Source organism: Triticum urartu, chromosome 1 (genome assembly GCF_003073215.2).
Source record: "Triticum urartu cultivar G1812 chromosome 1, Tu2.1, whole genome shotgun sequence".
Taxonomy (NCBI): domain Eukaryota; kingdom Viridiplantae; phylum Streptophyta; class Magnoliopsida; order Poales; family Poaceae; genus Triticum; species Triticum urartu.
Genome location: NC_053022.1, coordinates 91,570,152 through 91,585,969, shown reverse-complemented (window position 1 = coordinate 91,585,969; position 15,818 = coordinate 91,570,152). Strand labels below are relative to the sequence as shown.

The 15,818-nt window shown below is 53.8% G+C and overlaps 1 pseudogene; it reads left to right on the top strand.

Moving 5' to 3' along the window:
* The window catches only part of LOC125532743, a 42,007-nt pseudogene extending 26,457 nt beyond the window's left edge, over positions 1-15,550 (top strand).
* Positions 15,551-15,818: the final 268 nt, after the last annotated feature.

Below are 15,818 nucleotides of genomic sequence, written 5' to 3'. Positions count from 1 at the left end.
GCCCCTCAGGCTCCAAGAACTCCGGCGGGAGACGCTAGTCGGCGGCAACAGCAGAGCGACCACAAGCGCAAGGCCCCGCAGCTGGCTTCCAGCAGCCGGCAGGTCGCGACAGTTGATGCCCAGCAGCCGGATGGGCAGCCTCCACCCAAGCGACAAAAAGGTGGCAAGCCCAACTAGTTGCCAGCCTTCTCCTATGAGCAGACTCTGGATGGTCATTGCAAATTCCATAGCGGAGCGAAGCCGTCAAATCACACCACCCGGAAGTGCCACTGGCTCACCAGGATCGCCAAGGGAGACGGCCTCCTACCTCCCCCGCCTGCTGGGCAGCTGCAACCGCCTCCGCCCCAGCAGCCGGCTGTCAGGCCGGTCGGCGCAGTACAAGATGAATACCCCGAAGAGCACAGAGCCTACGTGGTATTTACCAGCATGGCTCATGATCGACGCAGCAGGCGGCTGCAGCGACAAGAGGTGAATGCAGTAGAATCAGAGACGCCCGAATTCATGCACTGGTCCGAGAAGCCTATCAGCTGGAGCAGGGCTGATCACCCAGAGGTGATGCCGAGTCCGGGCTCCTATGCCTTGGTCTTGGATGCCACCTTTGCCACGGATAGACGAGCCGCTCGTTTCTCGCGATTTCTGATAGACGGAGGCAGCAGCATCAACAGCCTGTACAAGGACACCATGGAGAAATTAGGAATCAAGCAAAGACAGCTTCAAAACAGCCGGACTGTGTTCCACGGCATTGTTCCTGGGTTTTCCTGCTCACCAATCGGCAAGATCCTGATGGACGTCCTCTTTGGAGACAAAGATCACTTCCGTCGAGAGCCAGTTTGGTTTGAGGTGGTGGACCTCGAGAGCCCATACCATGCACTACTTGGCCGACCCGCCCTGGCCAAGTTCATGGCGGTCCCCCACTACGCCTACCTCAAAATGAAGATGCCCAGTTCCAGGGGAATTCTGACCGTAGCCGACGACTACCGGAAGTCATCTGCTTGTGCGGCTGAGAGCAGTCAGCTGGCCGAGTCCCTGGTGATTGCAGCCGAGAAGCGGCTCCTTGAACGGGTTGTGGCGATGGCCGACAAGTAGCCAGAGGTGTCACCTAACCCAAAGGAGTCAGAGGGTGAGGGTTCGTTCAAACCAGAAGGAGACAAAGAAGATACCCTTGGATCCGGAGCACCCGGAGAGGTACGCTGTCGTAGGCGCAAACCTCGACAGCAAATAGGAAGGCGAGCTCGTTGATTTCCTCCGTGAGAATCGGGACACCTTCGCATGGTCCCCCAAAGACATGCTAGGTGTACCGACGGAATTCGCCGAGCACAAATTACATGTCCGATCTGATGCAAAGCCGATCAGGCAGCCCCTGCGCCGCCTATCAGAAGAGAAGAGAAGAGTTGTTGGAGAAGAAGATAGCCCGACTCCTAGCAGCCAGCTTCATTATGGAAGTATTCTTTCCAGAGTGGCTAGCCAACCTGGTCTTGGTACTGAAGAAGAACAAGCAGTGGCGAATGTGTATTGACTACACGAGCCTCAACAAGGCCTGCCCCAAGGACCCGTTTGCTCTGCCAAGAATTGATCAGGTGATAGACTCCACCGCCGGATGCGAGCCATTGAGCTTTTTGGATGCGTATTCAGGATATCACCAGATCAAGCTGAACCCAGCTGACAGACTGAAGACCGCCTTCATCACGCCGTTTGGAGCCTTCTGCTACCTCACCATGTGACGTTCGGCTTGAGGAATGCGGGCCACCTTCAGCGTTGCATGCAGAAGTGCCTCCTCAAGCAGCTTCGGCAGGAACGCCCACGTCTACGTGGACGATGTGGTGGTGAAGACGAAAAGCGTGGAACACTGCTGGAAGACCTCAAGGAGACCTTTGAGAACCTGCGCCAATTCCAGATCAAGCTCAACCCCGAGAAGTGCGTCTTCGGAGTACCAGCCGGCCAACTCCTTGGCTTCCTGGTCTCTGAACGCGGCATAGAATGCAACCCTGTAAAGATCAAGGCCATTGAGAGGATGGAGGTACCCAGCCGACTGCTGGACGTGCAAAAGTTCACCGGCTTGCTTGGCGTCCATCAGCCGATTCATCAGTCGGCTGGGCGAGAAAGCTCTCCCCTTATACCAACTCATGAAGAAGACCACTTTTTTTCGAGTGGAACCACAAGGTGGACGAAGCTTTTTTCCAGTTGAAAAAGATGCTGACTACCACCCGTTCTGGCAGCTCCGACTCCTAAGGAACCTATGCTCCTGTATATCGCCGCCACCAGCCGGGTAGTCAGCACGGTCATTGTAGTAGAACGCAAGGAGGAAGGCAAGGCACTACCTGTCCAGAGACCGGTATATTACCTGAGCGAAGTACTGTCGGCCTCCAAGCAGAACTACCCCCACTACCAGAAGATGTGCTATGGCGTGCACTTGACCGCCAAGAAATTGAAGCCCTACTTTCAAGAGCACCCAATCACTATGGTCTGCACGGCCCCACTTGCCGAGATCATCGGAAGCCGAGATGCTTCTGGCCGAGTGGCCAAGTGGGCCATAGAGCTAGCTCCCTACACCATCCACTACCAGCCCTGCACCGCCATCAAGTCACAAGCGCTGGCCGACTTTCTCGTCGACTGGGCCGAGACCCAGTACCTACCTCCAGCGCCCGACTCCACCCATTGGCGGATGCATTTCGACGGCTCCAAGATGCGCACCGGCTTGGGAGCCGGCATTGTCCTCACTTCTCCTAAAGGCGACAAGCTCAAATACGCACTGCAAATCCATTTTGCCGCCTCCAACAACGTCGCCGAGTATGAGGTGCTCATTCACGGGCTCCGGCTTGCCAAAGAACTCGGCATTCGCCGGATCCTGTGTTATGGCGACTCGGACTTAGTGGTCCAGCAGTCGTCTGGCAACTGGGACGCCAAATATGCTAACATGGTGAGTTACTGTTTCCTCGTGCAGCAACTCAGTGGGTATTTCGAGGGGTGCGAATTCCTCCATGTGCCAAGAAACGACAACGACCAAGCAGACGCCTTGGCACAAATCGGCTCTACCCGCCAAGCAATACCATCCGGCGTCGCCCTTCAACACCTCCTCATGCCGTCTGTCAAGCCTTCACCAGAATCAGACTCCATCTTCGTGCCGGCTCCTCTCGAAGAAGTCGGATCCGACTCCAGTCCCGGCAGACGGTACGGGGATTTCGGCAGATGGTTCCAAAGCCGCCACAGTTGAGGCCGGCCCAGGGACTGCAGAACCCGGCCCGGGGACTTATTTAACCCAGCAAGCGGTTGTTGACTCCACCCCGCCGCCTCCCAGCCCAGCCGCCCTCGTCCAAGTCACAGTTCTGGCAGTCGAAGAAATAGCAGCATCCTCATGGGCCCAGCCCATCCTCAAATTTCTGGTGAGCAAAGAGCTGCCAACTGATGAGACCTTAGCTCGGCAGGTACAACATCGAGCGGTAGCCTACACCATAGTCAACAGAGAGCTGGTCAGGCACAGCGTCACTGGTGTCTACCAGTACTGCGTAGAGCCAGAGCAAGGCCAAGCAATTCTCAAAGACATCCACCAAGGCGAGTGCGGCCACCATGCGGCTTCAAGAGCACTCGTCGCCAAAGCTTTCCGACACGGCTTCTTTTGGCCAATGGCCTTAGAAGAGGCCAAGGAATTGGTCCAAAAATGCAAAGGGTGCCAGAAGTTCCGCTCCAAGCCACATCAGCCGGCTTCTGCACTCAAGACCATCCCCATTGCCTAGCCTTTCGCAGTTTGGGATCTAGACATGGTGGGACCATTCAAGACGGCATGAGGTGGCTTAACTCACTTACTTGTCGCAGTGGACAAGTTCACCAAGTGGATAGAAGCGAAGCCAATCAAGAAACTGAACGGTCCGACTGCCGTGACTTTCGTCTCCGATATCACAATTCGGTACGGCATACCACACAACATCATCACCGACAATGGCACAAATTTTGCCAAAGGCGCTTTGGCCCGTTTCTGTGCAACACAGGGCATCCGACTGGACCTAGCGTCCGTCGCCCATCCACAGTCAAACGGCCAGGTGGAGCGAGCAAATGGCCTCATCCTGTCCGGCATCAAGCCCCGACTGGTCGAGCCTCTGGAGCGTTCGGCTGGCTGCTGGCTCGATGAGTTGTCAGCCGTCATCTGAGTCTGCGCACGACTCCAAACAAGTCAACCGGCTTCACGCCTTTCTTCCTCGTCTATGGTGCTGAAGCCGTCATCCCAACGGACATAGAGTTCGACCCCCGTGAGTCACCATGTACACCGAGGAGGAAGCAGAAGAAGCACGCCAAGAAGGCGTCGATCTGCTGGAAGAGGGCCGACAGTTGGCACTCAGCCGGTCCAGCATCTACCAGCAGAGCCTGCGCCGATACTACAATAGGAAGGTCGAGACGAGATCTTTCCAAGAGGGCGACCTTGTGCTCCGACTGATCCAGCGAATAGCCGGCCATCACAAGTTGTCGGCGCCTTGGGAAGGCCCTTTCATCATCAGCAAAGTACTCGGAAACGACTCCTACTACCTAATTGACGCTCAGAAGCCCCGAGCACGCAAGAGGGACGACTCCGGCAAAGAGACGAAGCGGCCATGGAATGCAAATCTCCTCCGAAGATTTTACAGTTGATACAGTATGTACCACGCTACCTTTTGTATTGAAGTACCAAGACTTCGGCCCCCCCCGAGACGAGCTCGGGGACTGCCCTCTTTTGTCTATATGATAAAAATTATGCCTACGAGTATATTACTCTTTGTTATGCCGCTTGGCACCGGGCTCGACAGGTCGGCCCGGGGACTTGCCACCTTGCACTATGAAATGCTTCCTGTAGCCAGCCAAGTAGTGTGTGGCGCCTAAGCCATCTCCTATCAGAAGCCGCAGCTCGCAGAGCGACTGTACGGTGGGCAGGAGTAAGGTAGAATGGGCGTTCACATGAAAACTGGCTAAGGACTCAAAAGCATAAAACATAGCTTAAGACGGCTTCCAGCCTTCCTTTTTTCTTTTCTTTTCGCAAACCGACTATTAAGCAGTCCGCTCACCGCCTTCTATCCAACTTGCTAAAAAACTCTAAAACGGCTAAGTACTTGCCTTCCCAAAGTAGCCAAGTATTTGATCCAACGGCAGTCCGCAGAGCGGCTGTCCGATTGGCAAGACAGGCAACTATGGGAAAGCGGCAAAGGAAAGGGCCAAAAGAGCAATGAGCAAGAAAAGATAGAATTCGGATAAATATTTACATAACATAGGCCCTTGGCCGAATCTTCGAGTAGAAGTTCAAAATACACCCCGCGGGTCAAATTGTGCGAATTAACAAGTTCTTCAAAGACTACTAAAGCAGATAAAATAAAGATAAGGCGGCAGCGTCAGGCGTTGGGGCGGCCGGCTGGGCAGTCTCGGCTTGATCGCCTCTGGCGGCAGTCGTCTCGGTCGCACGCGGCTTGTTGCTGGAGGTGCGGTCGAGCTGAGGTTGGCCGTCTGCTCCGTCTTCTGGTGCTTCCGTCTCGCCTCCGTCCTCTGCCTCGCCTTCCTCCTCGACGCTGGAGCCGATCACCTCCGCCGAGTCCTCGCCGTAGTCTGGGTTCATCCCAAACCACTCCGGCGGTACCTCCTCGCCGTCTTCAGACCGCTCGGGGACAAAAATGCTGGTGTCGGTGTACTCGGCGATCGCTGCGGCATGCTTGACGAGGGCGCCTTCCGCGGCTGCCAGCTCCGGCTGGGCCTTTGACCGGAGTGTGGCCAGCCGGTTAAGGTCCAGCCCCGGATACCGCGCCTTGACGAACTCCAAGGCCCGGCGCGCTCTAGCTCGGGCCGAGGAACCTTTCCAGGCCTCAAGATGACCAGCCGCGACCTCCAGCCAGTCGGCAGTCCGACTGGGGGTGCGCGGAGCCTACATGTCTGGCCACAGGGCGGCAATCGCCTGGGCGCCGACACGTTGAAGCCGGCGCAGCATCCGGCGAGTCGGCCGAAGGCGAGCCTCGATGCTCAGGATATGCTCATCAAGGGTTCGGGGAGCGTCGGCGGCGATCTCTGCGCCTTCCGCCCTCCGACCTTCACGGTCAGCCTTGATGGCTTGGATGGCAGCCTGCGAATGCCCGCGAAAGAAGTCTGCCAAGACGGAAGAAACGCAGAAGCAAGTCAAAAACCAGGAGTCGACACGACTTATAATCGGTAGCTCGAAGAAAGAAAGTAAAGAAACTCACCATCAACAATGTCTTCAATCTCATGGAAGCCGAAGGCCAGCATTGCCTCTTTGTTAGTCCAGGAGGAGCGCTCACTCGCGAACTCGGCCAGGAGGGCAGCTTCCGCCTCCTTCTGTGTCTTCGTGAGCAGCTCCCTCTGCTCTGCCAATTGTGTGGCCAGCAGATCGCGCTCCGTGGCAAGCTTGTTGCATTCCTCCCCCTTGGCGCGCAACGCGGAGTTGGCTTCGCTCAGCTGCTGTTGAAGAATAGCGTTGGCTTCTGAAGAGAAGCAAGAAAGAAGGCGTTAAGTCATCAATAAAGAAGGTCGCCGGGGAGATCCGGCCCGACTGCTCAGCAGTCGGCCCGAATCTCGGGGACTACAGCCCGCGGGTGCGCTAGCGCGCCCCCGCAAAGAAGAAAAAGGACTCACTCTGGCTCTCCGACAAGTCGGCGGTCCGCTTGCCCAGCTCTTCAACGTTACGGTTGAAGGCAGTAACGCGGAGGTTGTGGTAGTCCCGCGACAAGTATTTCAGACAAAAGTTAGTACTCGGAACTCACCAATTGGAGTTCCGGGCCGCCTGCTTAGCAGCCGGCCCGAAACTCGGGGACTACACCCAGTGGGTGCACTGGCGCGCCCCCACAGAGAGGAACAAGAAAACAAGGACCAAAGAGAAAACATACCCGGACGGCTGCCCGCGATGCCAGGTATGCCTTGGAGCAGTTCTGGATGGCGTCGCCCTCAGCTTGAAGCTTCGTTTGGACGTCCATAAGCGCCTGGTTCAGCGGCCCTGTGCCGCCTCCTCGCACCCACCCAATGGGCGCGGCGCTCGTCGCTTCGGCATCCGGGATCGCCGAGCTGGCGGTGCCGGTCTCCAGGGGGCGTGGCGCCGAGGTCGCCTTCTCAAGACGGCGGCGCGTTGGCGAGCCAACTTGGAGGAGTAGCCTCGCCACGGCCTCGTCTTCGGTCGGCGGCACCGGAGGGTCCGCTGGCTGTTTGCCTTGCGCGCTCCCAGACGGTGGCGGAGGCGGCAGCGGAACGATCACGTCCGGTGTGGAGGAGTCGCCGCCTTCCCTCTCCATGACGGGGTTCTCACCGCCGGCTTCCCCAGTCTGCCCCGTGAACTCCGGAGGCGGCGGCGCAGAATTCAGCGGGGTGACGAACACCGCCGATTGGCGGTGCGTGGCCTCCTCAGCCTGCCGCTTCATCGCGATGGCGGTTTCGGCCTCCGCCAGTTTCTTCTTGGCGGAGGCCTCCGCCTTATCGGCCTCCACCTTCTCCAGGAGGGCGGCCTCTTCCTCGTTGCGCTACTCCCGCGCGTTCCGCTCCGTCGCCTCCCAGAGGTCGGCAGCGGGGTCAATCCGCCGAGTGGTGGCGGACGTCTCCACTGACCTCATGACGGAGGCGGCGACAACCCTCTCAAGAGTGAGGGGAGCCCTGAGGCGAGGGAAGCAAGTAAAAGACTCAGACAAAAGCTACAAAGAAAGAATAAAGCGTTAAGACGGAATACTCACGCGGAGACCAGTGGCGGCTTCTTTACTTCCTTGCAGAAGCGGATGGCCTTCGCGGCCGCCTCGTCCCACTTGGTCGCCGCAGCCGAACTCTTGGGCTTCTTCGGCCGACTGCCGAACAAGGTCGGCACGGCCCTACACTTCTTCCCGCCGCCTGGAGCACCCGGCGCGGCAGAAGAGCCTGCGCCGGGATGGCTGGCTCCTGGCCGGTGGCGGGGGGTGACCTCCTCCTCATCATCAGGCCAGTCCTCTGGACTGGCCCCGAGCCACGGGCCGCCTCCTCCCTCGGCGTCGTCTTCCAAAGCCGCCGCCCCCAGATCAGGGTCGTCGACGTCGCTCTCCGCCCGGTCGGCAAGGAACTCGCGGGCGGACCCCGTGGTGCCGGCTGGTGGATGGAGGAGGGGATTCTGACCAAAGCCGACCGGTCAGGTCGCACAAACAAACTCGGCAAGAAAGAAGACAATTCAAAGAAAGAAAGAAAGAAAGAAAGGGCAGCTCACTGTGGGTGGGGGGTTGGCGCGGGAGTACGGCTCCTTGCCGAACCGCTAGTCCTCCAGGAGCTTGCTGTCTGAGAGGTAGTTCACCATGTAGGCCACCTCCTCGTGAGGCATGTCCTTGGTGCACATCCGACTCGGGTCACGGCGCCCGCTCATTTGGCATATCATGTGGGAGCAGCCTTGGAGCGGGAGAACTCGGCGCACCACGAAGGCGGCCAGCAGGTCCGGACCAGTCAGGCCCTCCGACTGCGTCAGCACTCGGAGTCGTGCGACGGCGCCGGCTCCCGCAAGCATCAGCGACTTGGCCCGGAATGACCAGTTGGGCAGTCTCCTAGCCGGCGGGCCAGCTTCGAAAGCCGGCAGGTTGACCCAATCGCCCCCCGCGAAGACGCTCTTCACGTAGAAGTACGATCACTGCCACATCTTCACCGACTTTATCAGCTTGATGGTGGGGAAGGGGTTGTCGGCCCGCGACCTCCGCACGGCGATGAATGCGCCACACTGAGCCGGCACGCCTGCAGCCTGGGTGCCAAGCTTGGAGTAGAAGAACTCCCCCCTAGAGCCCGAGGGTGGGGAGGACTCCGAGGAAGCCTTCGCACAAGGCCACGAAGGCGGACAGCAGCACCACCGTGTTGGGCGTGAGGTGGTGCGGCTGGAGGCCGTAGAACTCCAGAAAGGAGCGGAAGAAGCTGCTCGCCGGCAGTCCCAATCCGCGCAGGCAGTGCGAGCGGAAGATAACCCGCTCGCCCTCTTCCGGTGCCGGAGAGATCTCCCCCTCGGCGCAAGGCGTACCCACACGTAATCTTCGCCGGGAAGCCGACGAGTCTTGCGGAGGAACTCGATGTGGTCGTCGTGGACTTCTGAGCCATCCCAGGTGCCGGAATGCACCGAGGGAGGCGTGGCGGCAGAAGAAGAACTCATCGTGATCGGATCGCCGCGGCATTCGGCAAAGCTTGGGCGTGTGGCGGTGCGAGGAAGAAGAAGAAGAAGAGCAAGGAGTAGCATGGAGAAGGGGCGCGCGTGCTCCACCACGCCCCCTCCTCCCCCTACTTATAGCCTCATGGGCTGCGAAGCCGAGGGGGCGGTCGTGGGATTTGCTACGCCTACGCCCCCACGACCCCCACGTTTTCACGACTAAAGTTACTGCGCGCAGTAACTTCACGGGAATCCCAACCGTCCGCTCGGGCCACAGAGGATCCGCTCGAGCGCCAAGGCGCGGTAATGGCGGGCCTCGCCTACGGGCCTGTCCCGTCACGCGCGTAGGCTGGCAGACTGGCCCGACCGCGTGTTATCAGGTGACAGGCCCGGAACGGGCGGCGGCCTGGAAGCTTAGCCAGCACGCTACTTGGATCCCGCCACGACGTTCGAAATATTGTGTGAGTCAGAGTTGGGCGAGTCCGACTCCTTCTAGCTGGCCCGGCAGAAGTCAAGCAAGATCCATGTCTCGGGCACCTAGAAAAGAGAAACTGCTGAGGCTCCTCGGCCGATCGTCTACGGCGCCTCATCAGCTTCGGGGACTACTGTCGGAGTAATGGGCCACGGGTAGGCTAACCCGAGTCCCAGAACCTTTCAAGATATCGGGGCAGGCTGCGCCCCTCAAGACCCCAGGACAAAGAGTCGCCTTCTGAGAAGTCGGCGGCGAGGCAACCGACTGGCCACTCGTGGCCGAGTCCCAGGAACGACTTCAGGATAAGCCGACTCCTGACCGACGACTTCCCGAGAAGCCGGCCTTGGGGAGTCGGCCCGCGACTCCAGCAAAACCCTATGCCCTCATCAAGAGGGACAGGACAGGGGAGTGGCTACAGTGAAGACTGCTCCCACCCCTTTCCAAAGGCAGGCATGGCCACAGTACGCCGTACCCGCGGAGATCTCCGCGCGGCGTGGCACTGTTGCCATGCTGGCCCTGACATCAGCACCGGTGGACCGAATCCGGTGCCCATGACGGCTTGTCTGTACGACCTTTGGGCGGCGGGTCCCACCGGCCAGCGGGATCCCAGAAGACGGCAATTGCGCCACCAGTCGGACCCGTTGGGAGTCGGCCCCCGAGAGTCGGCCAGCTCCTCCCCCAGGGCCCATGCGCCATTAACCAGATGTGAGGGAGAGTGGTAATAGTGATCGCCCGCCAGGCGGTCGGGCTGTTGCCACGACTCCATGACCAAACCCGCGTCATTAGAAGCACGGCTACAGTAATCTGCAGTCGGCAAGACCCGCTCGTGGCGGACGCGGCCTGTCGGCTCCGTACCGAGCCAGTCGGCGGGGCCCACCAGACGGTGGGCCCCAGGAGTCGGCGGATAAGACGGCGGCCAGAGAGACTAGCGGCTGGGCCCGTGTCCAGCCAGATTACCATTGTACCCCTGGGGGTAGGCCTATATAAACCCCCCAGGGCACCCATGCAGAGGGTTGGAATCCATAGGCACTAGACCAGATCATATAGGAAGGAGAGAGCTAGCCTTGCCTTCTCCTACCTCTAGGAAACAGCTCAAGGAGCAATCGTGTAAACACTTTGCCATAGTGATCATGCGGAGACCCCGCAGAGCAGCAGTAGGGGTATTATCTCCCCGGAGAGCCCTGAAGCTGGGTAAGATTCGCCGACGTGCATGTCTTCACCTCATCCCGTTTCCAGGCACCGGCGATGTTCTACTCGCCCCCACCATGATAAGCCATCCTTTGGCATATGTCGCACCCAACCCCCGACATGCCCTCTCCCCATCACTTTCGGATCATTGTCTTCTACTCTAGGTCAATGAGACCTAACGCTTTGCATTTTTGGACCAACATGCCCGGATTTCACCATTTTTTCTAAGATGCGTGGATGAGCTCTCTAAGCAAACTAAGCCTTATCAAAGGCTCTTTTCACACAGTTTAAAAGAATTAGTCAAAGGCTTACTTGGAGTAAAAATATTTCCTTCAACGCCAAAGTCCAATTTCACTTGACCTTAGAGATCATTCTTCGGTTGGATGAGGCCTAGGATAATAGGGAGCTAAGTAATGATGAGAAGGTTCTTTGAAAGAGACTTAAAATAAGTGTGGTTGGGTTCATGGTCATGGAGAGAACAAGGAAGAGACAAATCTTGAGGATCAAAAATATTAAAGTCGGAGATGATAACACTTGTTACTGTCACTTGAGGGTGAATGGGCAAGGGAGGAAAAATCGTATACATCATCTCAAACATGGGAGTGACTGGGTGATGGATCATGACTACAGAAAAGCATTATTCACTCATAGTTCTCTATTATAAATAAAAGAGTGCCTAGTGTGCAAAGAACATCAATTGGGCAATGATTCCCATTGCTGGCCATGACCTCTCTTCTCTTGGAGATGCCATCACAAAGAAGGAGGCCCAGGATGTGATCTTTGCCCTACCTAGTGACAAAGCACGCGGTCCGGATGGCTTAACAAAAAATTCTTCAAGGACTGTTGGGATATTATATAGGATGACAACATGCTCATGATCAATAACTTCTTAGACCTCCACGTGGAAAACTTCCATTGGCTAAACTCATCAAATATTACACTCATCCCAAAGAAAGATTGCACCAAGGACATTTCAGATTTTAGTACTATTAGCCTTATCTATGTCATGGCCAAGCTCATTGTCAAAATCCTTGCTCTATGAGGTTGGCTCCGCACATGAATGGTATTGTTTCCATTGCGCAAAGTGATTTCATCAAGAGGATAAGTGTCCATTATAATTTCATGTATGTGTGCGATGTGGCTAGAAGATTTTACCACATCAAGACACCTACACTCCTCATCAAGATCCATATAAAGAAGGCCATAGATTCCATTAGGTGGTATTATTTTATAGACATGTTGAGTCACCATGTCTTCCAAGGCCACTGCCGGGGAAAGATCTCCACTCTCCCCTCCTGATCTTCTTCTCGAGTTTTGCTCAGTGCAATTGTTGAGGGCCTGATCAAGCATGGTCATGGGCTTTGTGAGGGGGCCCCTTTCCCCTTTGCTTTTCGAGCTTGCCATTAACCAGCTGAAGCATATATTGAACAAGGCTACAACCTAAGGAAAGCTTCATCCTCTTAGTTGATGTCACACGGGCATTCATCCTTCCTTTTACACCAACGATGTGGCAGTTTTATGTGCCCCTATTAAGGAACAAGTCCAATTCCTTGCCACTACGCTTGCCTATTTCAGAGATACTAACATCCTTGTCACAAATTGTAGAAGGAGCATTGTTGCACCTATTTGGGGCGATAACATCAACCTTGATGACATCCTTCAGTCCTTCCCAGCAGGCCATTCATCCCTTCTCATATGTTACCTTGGCTTACCCCTCACGGTTAAAGAGTATATAGTTTCCACTTGCAACACTTAGAATATAAAAATGCCAAGAAATTAGAACCTTGGGGAGGAAAACATGTTGCTACTGCAGGCATTCACATGGTGCTCACGGAGGTGTCCATATACCATCTTTCACCACTTGACCTCCCAGTGGAGGTTCTTAGGAACACTGATGGAATGAGGTGTGCCTATATTTGGGCAGGGATAGATAAATTGACCACTGGTAAGTGCGAAATTAATTGGGAGCAAGTTTATAGGCTGAAGGAGTTTGGTAGCCCAGGAATTCTTAATCTTGGAAGTTCACAATCGCGCTCTGCTTATGATGGTTATGGCTTGACCAGCATGACCCGCATAGGGCATGGTGCATTATGGGGATGTCAAGCAACAATGATGATCATGATCCCTTCCCGATGGGCACTAAGGTTATGACTGGCGATGGAAATAAATGCAAATTTTGGGAGTCATCATGGCTAGTGGGGCTGAAGCCTAAACACAATGCGCCAATTTTTTGGGGGATATCTTGCAAGAATGGTGGCAGCATAACAAGGCTTGGAGAGATAATTTTTGGGTTCTATAGATTGACAGTCAAGGAGGCCTAACACTAGAGCACATCAACAATTCATCATTTTGTGGGATAAACCTGCCAATGTCATCATGTAACTAGATGTCCAAGATATAATCATGCGGAAGCTGACTAACAATAGGAACTATATCACCTTGTCGACCTACAAGGCCCGATTGGCTGACCACATCTGATCCAACTTTCTATCCATGTCCTGAAAGGTTTGGGCATCTCCCAATAAGTAGGTTCTTTACTTGGCTAGTCACCCAAAATGGGATTTGGACGACAAATAGGCTACAATGTTGAGAGTGGCAAAATTGCGACGGATTCCCTCTTTGCAACCAACTGTAAGAATCAGCAGCACACCTCCTCTTCAAGTTTTGATTCTCTCTTTGAGTTTGGAACGATGTGATTTCTTGGCTTGGTCTTCATGTTAGTGCGGATCTTTGGCAACATTTTGAGATTGTGAAGACTTGGTGGGAAGGAGTCCACAACAATTCGAAGCCGAGGAAAGCTCTATTTTCTTTACTCCTTTTTGTTAGATGCGAGATTTGGAAGGAAAGGAACCCGTGTGTCTTTCAAAACAAAGCAACACCGGTGGTGATCATTGTTCGCATCATACAAGATGATGCATCGCTGTGGGCTATTGTGGGGGCTAACAATTTGAGTAATGTACTTTCGTGAGAGTAATTTATATCTTTGTGTCGCTTTTGTGGTATCTTACAACCTACTCTTGTTAATAAATAAAAATGGCAAATCTTTTCACTTGATCCAAAAAAGGGAGTCCAAAACTATAAATAAAAAATGACACTTGCACTTGCGATATAATTGATATTGCTAACTGAAATTTTTCTAGAAGTTTTCTAAATCTTAGACACCTCAAATTGCACAACATTGATCCGCAACATTGCAGCACATGCAAAATATGTGTAATTTTAACAGGATTTGTCCAAAATAAATAATTTTTAACAGGATCTCTCCAAAATAAAGAAATCACATAATTTTTTTATGGGTCCATCCGCTCCAAATAATTATTCCCATACTAACTTTTTTCCTTTCCATTTTCTATGAAGCTCATTCCACCATTTTAGTAATTTATGTCAGTCATAGGTTAGTTTGTGAGAGTATATGACGCTTGGTTGTCTGGAAATTTTCAAACCAATAGATTCCTAAGATACTTTAAGATTCCTTATATACTTTGTGATGCGTGCTATGTTTTCTAATCTTCGCAAATTTTATCTTGTTTAAGACTATTGCATTAGTTTTTTTATTGTTTCAAAGTCTAACATAATGTTTCATTATGTACCAGTAAATCTAATCCGAAAAAGGTCATTTTTATTTATTGCTACACAATGAAACATTATAATACACTTTGAAACAAGAAAAAACTTAGAAAAAATTTGGTACTCTAAAAAAACACAAATTTTGCCAACAACAAGAAAAGTTAATATAATTCTCAAAGCAATGGCACATGGTGGTTGGCTTCTAAATAGACAACGCTTTCAATGACATGGGTGTTGTCTTGCTTTAACAAAAGTCAAGTTAGTAAATACTACTTTTCGTGTGTAGTGATGTGTTCAATTGTAATTCAATGGAACGTTATGTCATAATTATTTAACTCACAAATATTTCCCTTGCAGAGGAAAAACTGGACTGAAGCGGAAGACATGAAGCTGATCAAGATGCATCAGACTTGAGGGAACTCCTGGTCGGTGATCGCCCGACTACTCCCCGGTTGGTCAGACAACACTGTCAAGAACCACTGGAATGGCACCAAGCGTAGTCTGAACGTGAAGCGCCATCTCAAGAAGAGGAACAGCGAGCAGCCACCTCCCGGCCAACTCTCCCTTCTTATGGAGTACATCCGCAGCCTTCACCCGCACACCGAATCACCCACAGAGACACCTCCGGTGTCCCCACCATTGTATCATGACCAACAACAAAGTGGGAAAACGGGGATGGCTGATACAGACTCTATCGTCGTCATTGCCCCTTCCGCGCAGGCGCACTCGAGTTACCCTAATCCAACCATGACTGGTATGTACTACCACCCAAACTTGGCTAACATGCAGTATTGGGTGTCGGACTTGAATGTCACCGATGGGAAAAAAGTGGGGTACTGATACTACGTTCCTCCCAACGCACACCTAAACCACCTCCAGTCGTACGGTTTGTCACCGACACAGATAGTTGGCGAGCAAGACATCCAGCAGGCGGCAATGCGAGCATGAACATGTATGCGTTCACCGGACAACATACCCTCCCAGCGAACAACCTGAAGGCGGCGGCAGAGACGCACCACGAGTCCTCCACCAACAACCAACTTGGCAACATGCGTGGTGGAGCTGGCAGCTAGTCCTACTACTATGGCATGGACGCAGCTGGTCCGAGTAGCCCCGCAGGAGGTAGTGGTAGCGGTAATGACCCTGATGGCATCGATATGGTGTAGATGGCCTCAAGAGAGTTTTCCACATAGGACGAGGAGTTGGTCACCCTCAATCGGCTGGCTAGATTCAAGTGAGATGTACATGTCCTGAGAGGATTTCATGTCGAAGGAGAACAATGATATTGTATGTGTGTTGGGTTGGTGTACTTTGTTTGATTTTTAGTATTTTGTAAAGGTACTTTATGTGGTCCATTTGGGGAAGTACATTAATTTGTTCGCGTTTCCTAATCCTTGGGAAATTGTTTTAGTTAATTTCGGTAGAGAAGAGATAGAAAAATGAGGCAAAGGCAAAGGTGAGATGGCCAGCCATGACATCTCTAATCTACCCGAGACATAAATGGTG